This window comes from Dipodomys ordii, unplaced genomic scaffold (assembly GCF_000151885.1).
Source record: "Dipodomys ordii isolate 6190 unplaced genomic scaffold, Dord_2.0 Scaffold44, whole genome shotgun sequence".
Lineage (NCBI taxonomy): Eukaryota > Metazoa > Chordata > Mammalia > Rodentia > Heteromyidae > Dipodomys > Dipodomys ordii.
In genome coordinates, this window is record NW_012267260.1 from 7,323,214 (window position 1) to 7,337,507 (window position 14,294).

Consider the following 14,294-nt stretch of genomic DNA (forward strand, 5'->3'; position numbering starts at 1 on the left):
GGTCTCCATCATAGCTGTGGCATCCATCATGGCTGTGGTCTCCATCATGCTGTGGTCTCCATCATAGCTATGGCCTCCATCATGGCTGTGGCCTCTATCATGGCTGTGGCCTCCATCATAGCTGTGGTCTCCATCATGGCTGTGGCCTCCACCATGGCTGTGGCTTCCATCATAGCTGTGGCATCCATCATGGCTATGGCCTCCATCATGGCTGTGGCCTCCATCATGCTGTGGTCTCCATCATGCTGTGGCCTCTATCATGGCTGTGGTCTCCATCATGGCTGTGGTCTCCATCATGGCTGTGGCCTCCATCATGGCTGTGGCCTCCATCATGGCTGTGACCTCTATCATGGCTGTGGTCTCCATTATGGCTGAGACCTCCATCATGCTGTGGTCTCCATCATGGCTGTGGCCTCCATCATGGCTGAGCCCTCCATCATAGCTGTGGCCTCCATCATGGCTGTGGCCTTCATCATGGCTGTGGTCTCCATCATGGCTGTGGCCTCCATCATGGCTGTGGCCTCCATCATGGCTGTGGTCTCCATCATGGCTGTGGCCTCCATCATAGCTGTGGCCTCCATCATGGCTGTGGCCTCCATCATGCTGTGGTCTCCATCATGGCTGAGCCCTCCATCATGGCTGTGACCTCTATCATGGCTGTGGTCTCCATTATGGCTGTGGGTTCCATCATGCTGTGGTCTCCATCATGGCTGAGACCTCCATCATGGCTGCAGCCTCTCTGTCAGCCATGTCTGGGGGGTGTTAATGGCTGGCATGGGATAGGAATTCTAGCCCTAGCCAGGTGCCGCCTGGCTCAAATGGTAGAGCACTAGCCATGAACAACAACAACAAAAAAAAACTGAGTGACAGTGTGAGGCCCTGAGTTCAAACCTCAGTACCAGCACAAAAATATAAAAATTAAAAAATCAAGCCAGATGCCAATAGCTCATGCCAATAATCCCAGCTACTCGGGAGGCTGAGATCCGAGGATCACAGTTCAAAGCCAGCCTGGGAGGACACTTCATGAGAATGTTATCTCCAATAAGCCACAGAAAGAAAAAAATAATAAAAGCTAGAAGTAGAGCTGAGGGTCAAGTGTTAGCCTTGAACAAACTTAGTTTAAGAATAGCACCTAGGCCCTGAGTTCAAGCCCAGGACTGGGGTGGGAAAAAAACACTAAAAGAAGCAGCTGGTGTCCCTTAAGTAGCCATAGAGATGCTGTACAACCAACCACCATGGAAGCCTCAAGTGCTCCCAGGTTGCAGGACAAGGACAGCACGTCATCATGATGGAGTGGAGCCCCTGGGGGAGAGGGAAAGGAAGAGAGAAAGGGGGGGAGGGAAGGAGGGAGGGAGGGAGAGAGAGAGAGAGAGAGAGAGAGGTCAAGCTGATCACTGGAGGAGGGGAGGCTGGCATTGCTATCAGAGGAAGGAGGTGGAGGAAGGAGGAGGATTTGGACCTGGGCACAGTGGGATCTTGATGTCCCAGCCAGCCCCTGGATACCATGCCCACCCCTATGGCCCCCTCGTCCCTGGGGCATCTCCTAAAAGCTGCCCAGGGACACAGGCATTATTCCTGGTGAGGTCAGGTAACCACAGGCCCCAGGTGACCCCCTCCCAGCCAGGCCCCCTGCAGAATTAAATGACCATATTGGAAATAGCAAAGTAAACACCAATAGGTAACGTGCAAATTAAAGCCGCTTCTCCTAGATCTCTTATTTATAGACCTGAGCTCAGCAGCCACGCCCTCCCGGGCCAGGACTGCAGGAGCAGAGCCGGGCACCTGCCTCACCCGCCTGCTCCTGAGGACACGGCCTTTCTGGCAGGGGTGGGGACAGGGACCTGAGGTCTGACCACCCTGGAACCATCCATCTCCTCCAGTGGGGAGGTGGGGACCATCCAGGTTCCACCTGCTGGAAGATCTGGGGACCAGTGAGGGTGTCTGGAAGAAGTTGGGAGGAGCAGAAATGGGTCCCCTGGGGCCTGGTCACAGGCACTGGTGTTGGGCTCAGGATGCTCTGACAGGATGGTGACACAGACAATGAACACGGGGTGGCACCCGTTTTTACAAGGGGGCCACGGAGGCATGGGGTGGGGCTCACTGCTCCCCAGTGTCCTGGCAGAGGTTCGAACCACCACACCGTGCCTCTCCCAGGCTTCTCCCAGAGTGTTCGAAGGCCGCTGTGGCAGCTTCACCATACCTGCCTGGCACATTCTTGGTCCGCTGTGGCTTTCCAGCAGCAGACATGTCCGCCTTTACATAGGGACATCCGGGCACCAGCCCGGGCTCATCACCAGGCAGTGGGGGGGGGGGGGCGTCTGAGCTGGGCGCGCTCAGCGGCAGGAGACACGAGAGGGAGGCTGCAGGCCAGGGCCATCAGACAGTATAGGCCTTCAAACAAAGCTGGCTGGCAGGGACAGAGCCTGACCTTGGCCTTGCCAGCGTGGTCATCTAACCACAGAGCACGAGGCCACGGACGGTTAGCCACAGGTTTATTAGCACAGGGAAGATGCCAGAGCCAGGAAACCACACTTTGCCCAATTTGCTCATCTGGCCAGACCTGGGAGCGCTGTCACCCTCTCTGGTGGTGGGAAGCCAGGAACGGGAGCTTGTGGGTTTGGCAAGAAGACGGACAGGAAAGACGGCCACATTTTGTCAAGAAGGGAAAGGGCTCACCAGAGCTTCGTGTTCTCAGCCCATCAGCTACATGTCCCAGAGCGGTTTCCAGCGGCCAGTGGGGGGACACCACCAGCCTGACCCTTCGCAAATATCCCCAGCCACTAGACAAATACCACACACCAAAAATAGCCCCCAGACACAAGTGACATGACCGGAAGCCCTACAGGGGCCAGGGTTTAGACAAACACCTGCCGGGGGGGGGGGGCTTCACCTTGTCTTGGGATTGGCCCTCGGCCCTCTTACCTGTTTGGTGAGGAGAGAATTCAAGCAGCCCATAGTGAGGAAGTGGTTGGTTGGGGTGGGCAGAGCCTGGGTTCCACTGTCCCCAGCTGCGCCACCTGGGAGTGGTCACGTCCTCCCTTCTGAGTGCAGCTTCTCCTCTTGGCAACAGAGCCAACAATCCTGCCCCAGTGGAGAACAGGATCATGGGAAGATGGCGGCTGCTTCCTGTGTCAGAAGAAGAAGGCCCTGGCGCTTAGCTGGGTGTGGTCTATAGGACCCAGCTGGTGCCAAGCACCCCTGCATTAATTCTCAGCCCTCATGAAATTCTGTGTGGCAGGTCCTAGAACTGGCTCCATCTTATACCTGAGGTAAGTGGGGTACTCCAGGTTGGGCCCTGATCCAAGTCACACCTCATGAGGGACTCAAATTGGACTTGGATCCAGGCAGTCTGGTTTTTGTTGGTGGTGGTAGTAGTGTGGTCATGGGACTTAAACTCAGGGGCCTCGGCGTTGTCCTTGAGCTCTGTTGCTCAAGGTTAGCTCTACCACTTTAAGCCACAGCATCATGTCCAGTTTTCAGGTGATTTGTTGGAGATAAGTCTCACAGACTTTCCTGCCCAGGCTGGCTTTGAACCTTGATCGTCAGATCTCAGCCTCCTGAGTAGCTAGGACTACAGGCGTGAGCCACCAGCACTCAGCCTGACTCCAGAATTCTAACCACACCAGGCACCACATGGCATGTGTGTCCCTGAAAGGGGTGGCATGTGTGGCCTCCGTGGTGCCCCAAAGATGCTCTGCTAGAAGTTAGAAGGTAGGGTGAAGGCGGTGACCCCTCGTGGTGTCTCCCATCACGTCTGCGTCTCTGCAGGGCAGCCAGGCAGAGCTGGAAAAAGTCACAGCCCAGCCAAAGGGACAACCAATATGTGGAACATGCCCTGGTCATAGCACGGGGGGAGGGGGCAGCGGGCTGCCAGCCATGTGGTCCCCGGCCCACGCACTGTCTGGCTGTCCAGGGGGTGGCATGGGGGACCCATAAATAGCAGGCTTCTCACCGGTGTTGGGAATAGAAACCCAGTCCAAACAGTGTGGTGAGCTGGAGGGGAGCTGGGGCTTTCCAGACCAGCCACAGTCCCCAGGCCTGGAGGCAACTCGAGGATCCCCCCCACCTCCCCAATTTCTTTCTACGTCTCCTGAGTGATCAGATCATTTTGGGGAGAAAGCCCAGCTGGACCTAACCCCAGAAACCTTCACAACACAGGAAGGAGCACAGGCAAGGACAGGAATACAGCAGGTGATACGTGTCGAGCACCTATTAAGCACCTGGCACTGGTTTAAATATTTCACATGGACTAGCTCAGCGATCTCACCACAGGTTGATTCACCAGGCCTTGTTCTGCCCATTTTTACGGAGGAAGGATGGAGGCAGAGGGGCAAAGTCATGAAATGGTGATGCCACCACTAGGAAGAGGTACAAGTAAGATGGGACACGCCCCCCCCCCCAGACCCTGGTGGCTGAAGGTGCCTGGAAACAGCTCAGCCATGCTGGGCCCAGTCCTTGAGGTCGGTCGTCTTGGGGTCAGGGAGCCCCAGCCTTCAAGGTAGAGCTAGTAACAGCTCAAAGTGCAAGACCTTGGATGTGTCTGTCATATGGAGCTTGGAGCTGAGCAGAGCGAGGGGCACATGGGGTCCAGGACCCCCACCAGGGCTGACCTACTATGTACAGCCCCTCAGAAGTGACATCTCTGTTCCTGCCATGTCCCCCACCCCCGGGCTCTGCAGGCCCATGAAGGAAGTAAGGGGTAGCCAGGGCCACTAAGCAGGCCCCAGGGAGATGCGTGCCAAGAGCCCCACGCTGCTGCTGCCCCGCCAGGGCTCCTCTAGGATCCTTGGGCTCAGAGAGGAAGTCCACGGCCACCTCACTGAGGTGGCAGCAGGCTCAGAGGTCACCTCTTTCTGTGCAGGTTCCCCAGCTAAGCCAGCTGTACATTCGCCTGCCCCTCGCGGTGGCTGATCCTCTCTGGGACCTCTCCTCAGGACACCCCCCGGCTGGTCTGGCCAAGGCCTGGCTTTCTCTTCTGGGTACATCGCCAATGACCGATGGAGATGTGGAAAAACCCGACCTGCTGTGTCACATCTCTGAGTTCCTGGAACAAGGGAACCTGTAATGTGGGCCTGGCGCAGATGTCAGCTGGTGGCCTGGATTCTGAAGGCACAGGGATAAGGGGACCACCAAGCCCCAGGGAGGACATGGGTGGAGTAGCAGTCCCTTACCATGACCCCTGGCCATTCCCGGGCGTAGGGGGAGGGCTGGAGGCACGGCAGGGGAGAAGGGAGTGTGCAGGTGGGCAAGCAGGGTGGGGCCTTTCTTGGAACTGCACGGAGGAAGAAGCCTGGCGAGAGTCCCTAACTCTTCATGCCCAGCTTGCTCTCCCTCCTCCCGAGGCCGGTTCTCCACCCAACAAACTGACCCAACAAACTGTCTCATAACCTACACCAGGAAGACGGGCGTGCACACGTGCCGAGGGAGACAATGCTGGGTAGCTCTGGGGAGACAACTGGAGCAAACCAGAGCCACACAAGGGCGTAGGGAAAGGGCTGTCCCTGCAGAGGGACTCCATCCACGCAAGGCATGAGCACCCTGAGGCTTCAGTCTGAGTGGGGATGTTTGGGGAACGGAAAAGAGGCTGTTGGAGGGGCCCAAATGGAGCCAGGGAGCGCCAGGCTGCAGGGTAAGTGTGGGGCAGGAGGTGGAAGCGCAGATCAGACATCCAGGCCTGTGGGCCTATGACAGGCCCTGGCATCTCCTCCAGTGGGGGCCCTGCAGGGTCTCCTGGGGGCTGAGGACACCACACTGACCAGCTCTGCTGCTGTGGTAGGAAGAGACTGAGGAGGTAAGGGTACCCAGAGGACCAGATGGGGACTGTGTGACTTTGGGCCTGAACTGGGTCTCTCTGAGCTTCAGTCTTCTCCTGGGGAATCTGGACCCAGGGATGGTGGCCTCTCAAAAAGGTAGAGAGTTTTAAAGGAGATGGTTCCCACATTGGGATTTGATATGGGACAGTTGATCATTTTAGGTTTATCACCCTTCAGGAAGAGACTAGAATGATCTAGAATCATCTAGAATCACTGCCAACAAGTGAACCTCCTGTCCCAGCTTGAATTCCTCTGGCCACAGGACCTCTCCTATGAGCTGTGGCCGCACCTGCTTTTTTTCTCCTTGTTGCTCTCTGATGGCCAGGCAGGAAGTCCCTCCCCCCCCCCCATCATACTTTGTTGTCTTAGGCTGTGGCTGCCAGGCCACTGGTTAAAGATCAGCCCAGGGCTGAGGCACTGTGTAGAGTGTGGCAGATGGCACCAAGCTGTTTGTAGGAGCAGGAAGAGGAGGCAGGTGTCCAAGAGGGATGGGCTGGGGTGCATGTGGCCGCCACCTTGCCATAGCTTCTCTCTCTCTCTTTCCCACCCCTAGATTCAGGAATGCGCATGCTGTTCATGCCTCACACAGCCTGAGCCAGCCTGCTCTTCCTACTGTCCTAAGACCAGGGACAGAGCTGCTGTCTGTCTGTCTGTCCGTTCTAGCCCATCTGTGCAGCTGTAACAGAATGCCTGAGACTGAGTAATTCATAATGGACAGGAATTTGTTGGCCATGGTTCTGGAGACTGGAAAGTCCAAGAAGATGGCCCTGGTACCTGGTGAGCGCGTCTTACTTTGGCATCCAACGTGAGCATCAGGAAGGGGAAGAGGAGAGAGAGAACAAGAGGAGGCCAGCTCGCCGTGAGCCCCTCCTGTGAGAATATCATTCATTCATTCCTGAGAGCAAAGCCCACGGGAACACCTCTTGCTAGGGCTGACCTGCCAGCCTGGCTGTGTGAGGTGACCTGTCTAGCACATGAGCCACAGACAAATCACAGCTGAGCGTGATGCAAGCCCAGTTGGCTTGGTGTCTGGCAGTGGCCCCCAAGCCCTGGAGTGACCCCTACCTTGGGGCAGAAGTCCCCTGTGGCTGAGGAGGAAGAGGAGAGAAAGGGACTCGCCTGGACCAAGCACCTGGGCAGGGGCCTCGTTCCTTGTCCCTCATGCCTGTCTTTCAGCCCTGCACCCTCTGTGCTCTTCCTTGGTGGAGCCCTCAGGCATCAGGAATTACCCTGGTTTTGTACCTGCAAGTGCTCATCTCCTGACTCGGGCCTTGGCCAGTGATGAGTGCATGAGCAATCCCAGCTGACTTTTCTTCAATAGAGACAAGACTCATGCATGAGCACACACATACACATACATGCACACTCGTAGACACACTCATGTTCACTCTCATGCACATATTCTTCGCACACTTGTGTAACATGTTCATGCACACAAACGTGTGTGCATGTACTTGTACACGCATGTGCCTCATGCGCACAAGCACACATGTGCACACACACATGTGCAGTATAGGCACAGAAAGACTCATGTTGACTCAGTGCTCACACTCATGCATACTCCTGCACACAAGCACTCACTCGTATTCTGCACACACTCATGCACACTTACACTCACACATGTGAATACGCTCATGCACACAGACTCAAATACTTATGCACATACAGGCACATAAAACCACTTGTGAATATTTGTGCCCCAATCATGCACTCACAATTGTGCGCATATACTCGTGCACACACCCCCTTGAGAGCAGGGTCTGCAGGGCTCGTGGGCTAAGCTGCGGCAGCCACCATGCCTGCCACTAGGCAGCATTTGGAGTATATATGAGACGGCAGGGCTGCAGAATTAAGCCAGGCCGCCCCACCAAACCACGTCTTGTTTGTCCTGTGTTCATCAAGCAAAGGTCAGCCATTTCTAGTCCACTCCCTCTCATGTGGTCTGGGCAGAGGGGACTATAGATGCTCTGTCATTGCTTGGCAAGTTCCATGCCCAGGAAAAGGCCATTCAGTAAACACATGAATTACTTCAGGCCTAAAGGTGGGGCTGTGAACCAATCAGACTCCACGGAGACAGATGTGGGGTAGAGAAAGGCAAAAATGCACATCTACACGCATGTTAAATTGAATCAGCCAAAAAAAAATACTGTTTCTAATAACTTCTGAACAAACAAAGTCCTAATCAAATCCAGAACTGTGATCGAACACTGGGGCTCCCACTGAGGCCACAGCCAGCTGTCACAAAGACACACAACCCTTGCACACCAGCAGGCCAGAGCCTCTGGCGCTTGGGAAAGCACCATCTCCTCAGGCTGGGGTCTTGAGGAGGCCTGGGAACATCCTGGCCGCCAGGACCCTGGGACAAGGGTGTGTCCGGCAAAAGGGCAGCGGCATTGAGAGTCTTCAACTGAAAGGCCCCGGCCCTGCGTGAGCCAGGCTGCCCCTTCCCAGTCCAACCCCCCTTTCCCCACTCAGCCAGCCCCTCTGGGCCAGCTCGGCTGCCCCTACGGAGAAAACGTCTGCTGCCTCAGGCTCTGCAGGCCAGAATCAGGAAGGCTGCAGGCTCAGTGAAAGAATGTCACTACTCCCTGGCCGGGGCCTTCCCCTGTGCCTGCGGCCTCCTTGTCTGGCAGAGGATGTGAATGTCCCCTTTGTCACAAGCCCCTTTGAGAAGTAAAGTTATTCAGATGGGCGGCAAACTTTGGGACAATTCACTAGCCTCATAACCAGGCTGGGTAGCAGCCGCCGGCTGACTCCTCCTTCCTGCCTCTGTCTGTCCCTGGGACAGGATGGCGGGTGGGAGCCCGTCTGGGTGGGAGCCAGGAGCTTCTACCCCCAAAGGGATCAAAGGAGCGCCATTCCTCCTCCTAGAGCTTCCTGTTGAGGTTCGGAGTCAAGCCGGGCAAGGCTGACTGGGTCTCGGGACTTCGGGTGGCGTCTTCTGAGATGGGTGCCAGCCTAGGCGGTGGGCACAGAACCCGCAGACCCCACCCCCATCATTCTGACCCACAGCCTAGGGCAGAGGGCAATGGGGGCAGCACAGTGCCAGGCACATAATGAACCATTTACAGGTGCCGCTGAGTCAGTAGAGCAGGTGGCCTCTCTCCACGCAGAACACCAGCCCTGCCAAGAGAGCACTGGGCTCCCGAGCCTCTGGGATTGGACAAGCTCCCGCTCCTGACCCTCCCAGGCTCCACCCGTCTGAGCCCCTAGTGCCGGCATTCCCCCATCTTGTCCCTTGGCCTACACCTTCCCCCTCCCTCTCTGCTCTTTGCCTCTCAGTTCCTGGTCACTGCCCCAGACAAGCAAGGACGTCCTAGGTGGGGGCTGTGCTTGAGCCTCAGTGTCCCCATCCAGCCTGGGAAGGGGGTTGGCTGCCCCCATGGGAGCTGAGTCTTGAAAACTGGAGGAGAAGGGGTAACCAAATGGGAATGGTAGGGGGGTCTCAGCAGAGAGACAGAGAGAAAGAGAGAGAGAGAGAGAGAGAGAGAGAGGAGTATTCAAAGGCCAGGAGACAAGTCAGAGCCTGGCATGGGGTGAGGGAAGGGAGGCTCAGGCTGGGGGCCACTGTGGCTGAAACAGAGTGACCCCAGGGTCTCCCCTCTTATCCCGCCCCCATATCCCCCTCCCTTTGCCCCATCTTGGAGCCGAGCAGCTGGGGGTCAGGTCCAGCAGCGGCAGAGGTCAGCTGGCTTCACACCTGCAGGGGGTGCTGTTAGTTCCTCCGCCCAGTGTCTTCTTCCCCCTCCCTGGCAGCATGTGATGGGCACCGTCCTGGATTGTCACCATGGGCCGCGGGGGCAGACAGCGACTCTGTAAGCCTCCGTCAAGGAGGGCAGTGACAGGGCTGTGCTGTGCACGTGATACGACATCTCTCATTCGCTCCCCTCCCAAATGCTCCATTCATGATACCTTTGTGTCTAGTTTCTTTCCCTTCTTGACCACAAAGTGATTATTTACCCTTGGGCACACCTCAGGAAACTCAAACCCCTGTTGGTCCCAGGGGACACTGAAGAAAGGGGCGGTGACTCGTTTTGTACCTGTCTTGGCTCCTGGGCTGGCACTGTCCCCCCCCCTTGCCACTGCTCCACCGTGACGATTGATGGCGATGCCATGCTCCAGGTCTCTTTCCTGTGCAAACTGCCAGTGTGAGGACCCTTCAGCCCTCAGCCGAGCGAAGCCAAGCTGGGCCGGCCTGGCCTGAAAAGTTCAGTCAGGCTGGGCTCGCTGCCTGCGGCCCTGTCCTCTGCAGGCCCCATTCTGCCTCACTGCTTCACCACAGCGTGGCACAAGAGAGGCCACGGGCCACACCAGGCCTCTGGGGTCACTCTGTCCCAAACCACCACATGTTCCCAAGTAACCTCTGCTGTTCCCGTGGGAGGAGGACAACCAGGCGAGGCCCCGGAAACCATCTGAAAGGGCTTTCAAACAGAAGAGTGTGATTTCCTTCAGGGGAGGGAGGACAGGGGAAAATGCCCCCCCATACACTCGGGTCCTCTTTGGCTCCACTGCTGTCCTGGGTGCATTTAGTGGTTTGGCAACTGTGGGTGGATTTTAAAAATCTGCTGTCCAGGCAGAGACACAAAGGAGGCTGGGCCAGGGCTAGGGGAGACCTCAGAGGACAGGGGTATTCATCTTGTTAAAAATAGCCCACCCTGTTGCTATTTCTATTGAGCCTGGCACACAACGCTGTATGATTTTCCTTTTTTGCTCGGACCATTTGATAAAAATAGTAGATAACAAGCTTTTAAAAAGTTGAGCTATTTTTTGCATGTAAGCCCCACTTGGAGTGGGGGACGGGGTCTGGGGACAAGACGGGGGAAACGTGCCTCGTTGGGTGAGGGAAAGCCAGGAGCCAAGAGGCCCCAAGAAGGGAAGCAATTTGGGCAAAGAAGTGATGTTGTCCCCCCTGTGTCCACAGCTCCAGGTCAGCAAACAGAAGCTGGCCCACTGTGGACCTCAAGATTTCCCAGGCCCTGCTGACCCCCGTCCCACCGGCCCCACGCCCTCCCCAGCGCCCCAATCATCCCGAGTCTCCAGTGGGAGATTGGCCTCAAAAGGTGCATCCGTGAGCGTGACACAGTAGTGCCCACTCCACGGTCAGGAGAAAATCCTTCTGGGTCACACCTGAGGCCCGAGGTCCTCTGGGGTAGACAACCAGGTGGCACTGGCCAGCAGGTGGCCTCACGTGGTCCCTCCAAGTATGGCAGCCCCGCTGCGTGTGGGCAGAGACCAGCGCAGGGCTGAGGAGTGGCCGAGGGGTCAGGGGGCCACAGCAAGGTCAGCCTCTATGACCAAAGGCAGAGGCCTCCTGCCCTTTGGGGCTCAGGCTGGGGGTGTGCCCGCTTCAGCTGCAGGAGGGTGGGTATGGGGCCAGCTCCCCAGCCCACAGGACCCGAGGATGGCCCTGAAGTGACGATGCTTGTATTTGGGAAGCTGTGCCTCGCCACCAGACTCTTCCAGGACAAGGGGAGGGGTCTGCCCGCAGGCCCCGGGCAGCAGAATCCAGCACACAAGTCCTGGCGAAGTGGGGGCCCGCCTTGTTCCCACCCTGACCTCCGCCTCCAGCGGCCTCGCCCCAGCCAAGTCAGGCCGTACGCTCCTCAGAGCCATCTGCCCAGGGTGGCAGGGTGAGCCACTGCCACTGATAAGGTGCTGAAAGCAATCCAGGGAGATGATCACAAGGAGTAGAAGCTACACCCTATGCCAGAGGCTCCTCACCCCTGCCAGACAGGAGGCCAAGACCCCAGCAGTGTGGTCCCCTAGAGACCTACGCAGGCCACTAGTGCCTGTGGCTCTGAGCTGGGTCTCCCCCAGCCCCACCCCACCAGGTAACCAGACAACAGGTGTCTCTGTCCTGGGATAGCTTGACTTCTCTCTGCCCTGCGGATGGAGCTTAAGAACAAGCACCGGCTGATCTCTGTCACCTGAGAAATGGCCAGCACAGCCAAGAGCCCTTGCTGGACAAGGAGCGCTAGACAAGGAGCTGAAGAATCCTGGGGTGGCGGGCGGCGGGGGGGATTTTCTTAAGAATCCTCAGAAGAAAAAAAAAAGGAAGTCACTCTTCTCGGCGGTCACTTTTTCCAGCAGCTGCTCATTGTGGGAGGAGTTGGGCCCCAGGGGACCCGCACAGGACAGCCTCAGTATTCATAATGAATACTTGGGAACAAGAGTCTGTGTAGAGGCCTGGGGTGGACCAAGCCACTTCTGGCTCCTAGGCTGATGTTCCTGGGGAAAGCAACGTCCCCAGCTGTGCCCCAGAGCCAGCCCTTGTCTCTAGGACCGCCATGGGCTAGCTACTGCCCACATAGCCCCTCCTACAGCCACAGCGTCCAGCCAGATCGTCCCCCGAGGGCTGCATGCTAGACTCCCCCCCCCCCGCCGCCCCCATCTCATTCTTCCTGGGTGTGTGCTTTTCAGGCATAGCTGGAAGAGAGCGCAGCTGGGCCGGGGCTGGACTGGCAAGGCCGATTGCTCAGCTGAGACCTCAGCTCAGGTAACAGGCAAACAAATAAACAAAGGCCAAAGGGCACCTGTGCCCAGGGTACCAGGAGCAGGAGGCCGGTGGTGAGTGGGTGGTACCCTGTTGAATCCTAAGACCAGGTGGATTGAAGTCTATCCCCACCCTGTTCCCTGCTGAGCTGGACAACCCTTAGAGCTCAGTTTATGCCATCTTGAATATATGGTCCCTGTGCGATTGGTTCCTACAAGTCAGACTTGCCTTGCTCCCTGGGCAGGAGCCAGGGGTGGGGGTGGGGGTGGGGGGTGGGGACTCAGGTCCTCAGCTTCTCTCTGGAGGCCCATGTGTTCAGGTTCAGGGTTTGAGGCTAGCTAGGCTCCAAGCAGAGCACAGGTCTGTAAAGTGGGGACCCTTGGTGAGTTTGTCTGCCCTCTAAACAAAGATGGGTGTGTCCGAAGTCCACACTTCCTCTCCACTCCACAGAGGGATGGGGGGGGGGTCTCAAAAGAGTCACATGACAGAGTGGTTTAGAGTACCAGGGTGCAATTTCAAGATGACAGAAGGCTGCTCGCCAGACCCCAGCGTCCCCCACCTGCTCCTCCCCGGAGACCCTGGGGAGAGCTGATGTCTCAAAAGAGCGTTGACAGTCTCTTTGCACGAAGTCATTGTGGGCTGGTTCCTCATGGGCCAGCTGCTGGGGTCCTGGGGGGGGGGGAGATCCAAGGCCCAGACCCAGGGCTGGCCTGGGGGAAGCCCAGAGTCACATGGGGTGGGTGCCCTGGAGGGTTTCATCAACCTCAGCCAAAACCACGACACTGGAGTCGGAGGATGAGGAGCCAAGACCGGAAGACGGGGTTACACATGGCAGGACCAAAGCCCAAACCCCTCTCCTGGCTCCACCCCCGGGAGCTGGCCTTCTGGAAGCTTCCTCCCCTCCCCCCATAGGCCTCTGTGCTTAACCTGGGACTTGTGTATTTCAGGAAAGGCTATGGGCTTTCCCTGGACTTGCAGTCTCTCTGGGAACAGAACACATCTGCAGGAGGCTGAGCAGGAGCGGTGTGGACTCCAGTGAGGAACAGAAAAGTCTGGAAAGGTAAGGTAACAGAGCCACGGCTAAAGCAAGGACTCGTCCGGGCCTGCTGGGTTTGCATCCAGCTTTGTGATGTTGCTTTGCCACTCTGTGTGTCTGTGTTCTTTTCTGCAAATGGGGAGATGCTAACAGCCATCGTCTGGCAGCCCTGAATGAGTTGACCCACGCCTAGAGAGCAGTGTAGGGCACAGATGGAACATAGACAGGCGTAACAGTATTGACATGCAGGATCGCACATGTGACGGCGAGATGGAGAGAGAGATGACTGCAAATTCCTATTCAGGCTTCAGGACCTTTTTGGACATGACCCCTCCTCCCTCCCCCCCCCCCCCCCCCCCCCCCGCAGGCCTTGCAAGTAGTATTGTTCTCCCTAGGAATTTCCATCCCTTCAGCATGTAAAGTAGGGAAGAGAAAGAGAATTCACCTATGAGTACCTACTATATATGAGGTATCAACTAGTACTTTCCAGAGTTTATCTCATTTGTTTTCTGTAGCAACACTGAGAGTTGGCAAATTGTCCACACACTTCCTTTTTTTTCTTAAAGTCCCTCAACTCCCAATCCTCCTGCCTCAGCCTCCCCAGTGCTGGGATTGAATGCATACACCACCACACTCTGCCAATTTTCCTCTTTTTAAACACACAGGCACTGTGGTGAAGGCCTAAACCAGAAGCCAAGCCTGCTTAGCGTTTATCACACACCATGCCGTGCCTCTTTCTGGGTTGCAGGTCTGCCTCCCCCGCCAGGCTGACAATTATAGCATAGATTGATGACATGAGCCATTTTTTGAGGAGAGAGGGAGTATGCTGCTTAACACTCATCAAGATATTTGCTTCCCGGAAAAGGTCAGATAATGTGATGTCAGGAAAATGAACCCTTAGATATGTATTTTAATGTTTTTTTCTTTCATGCATGTGTTTCTAACGCATTTA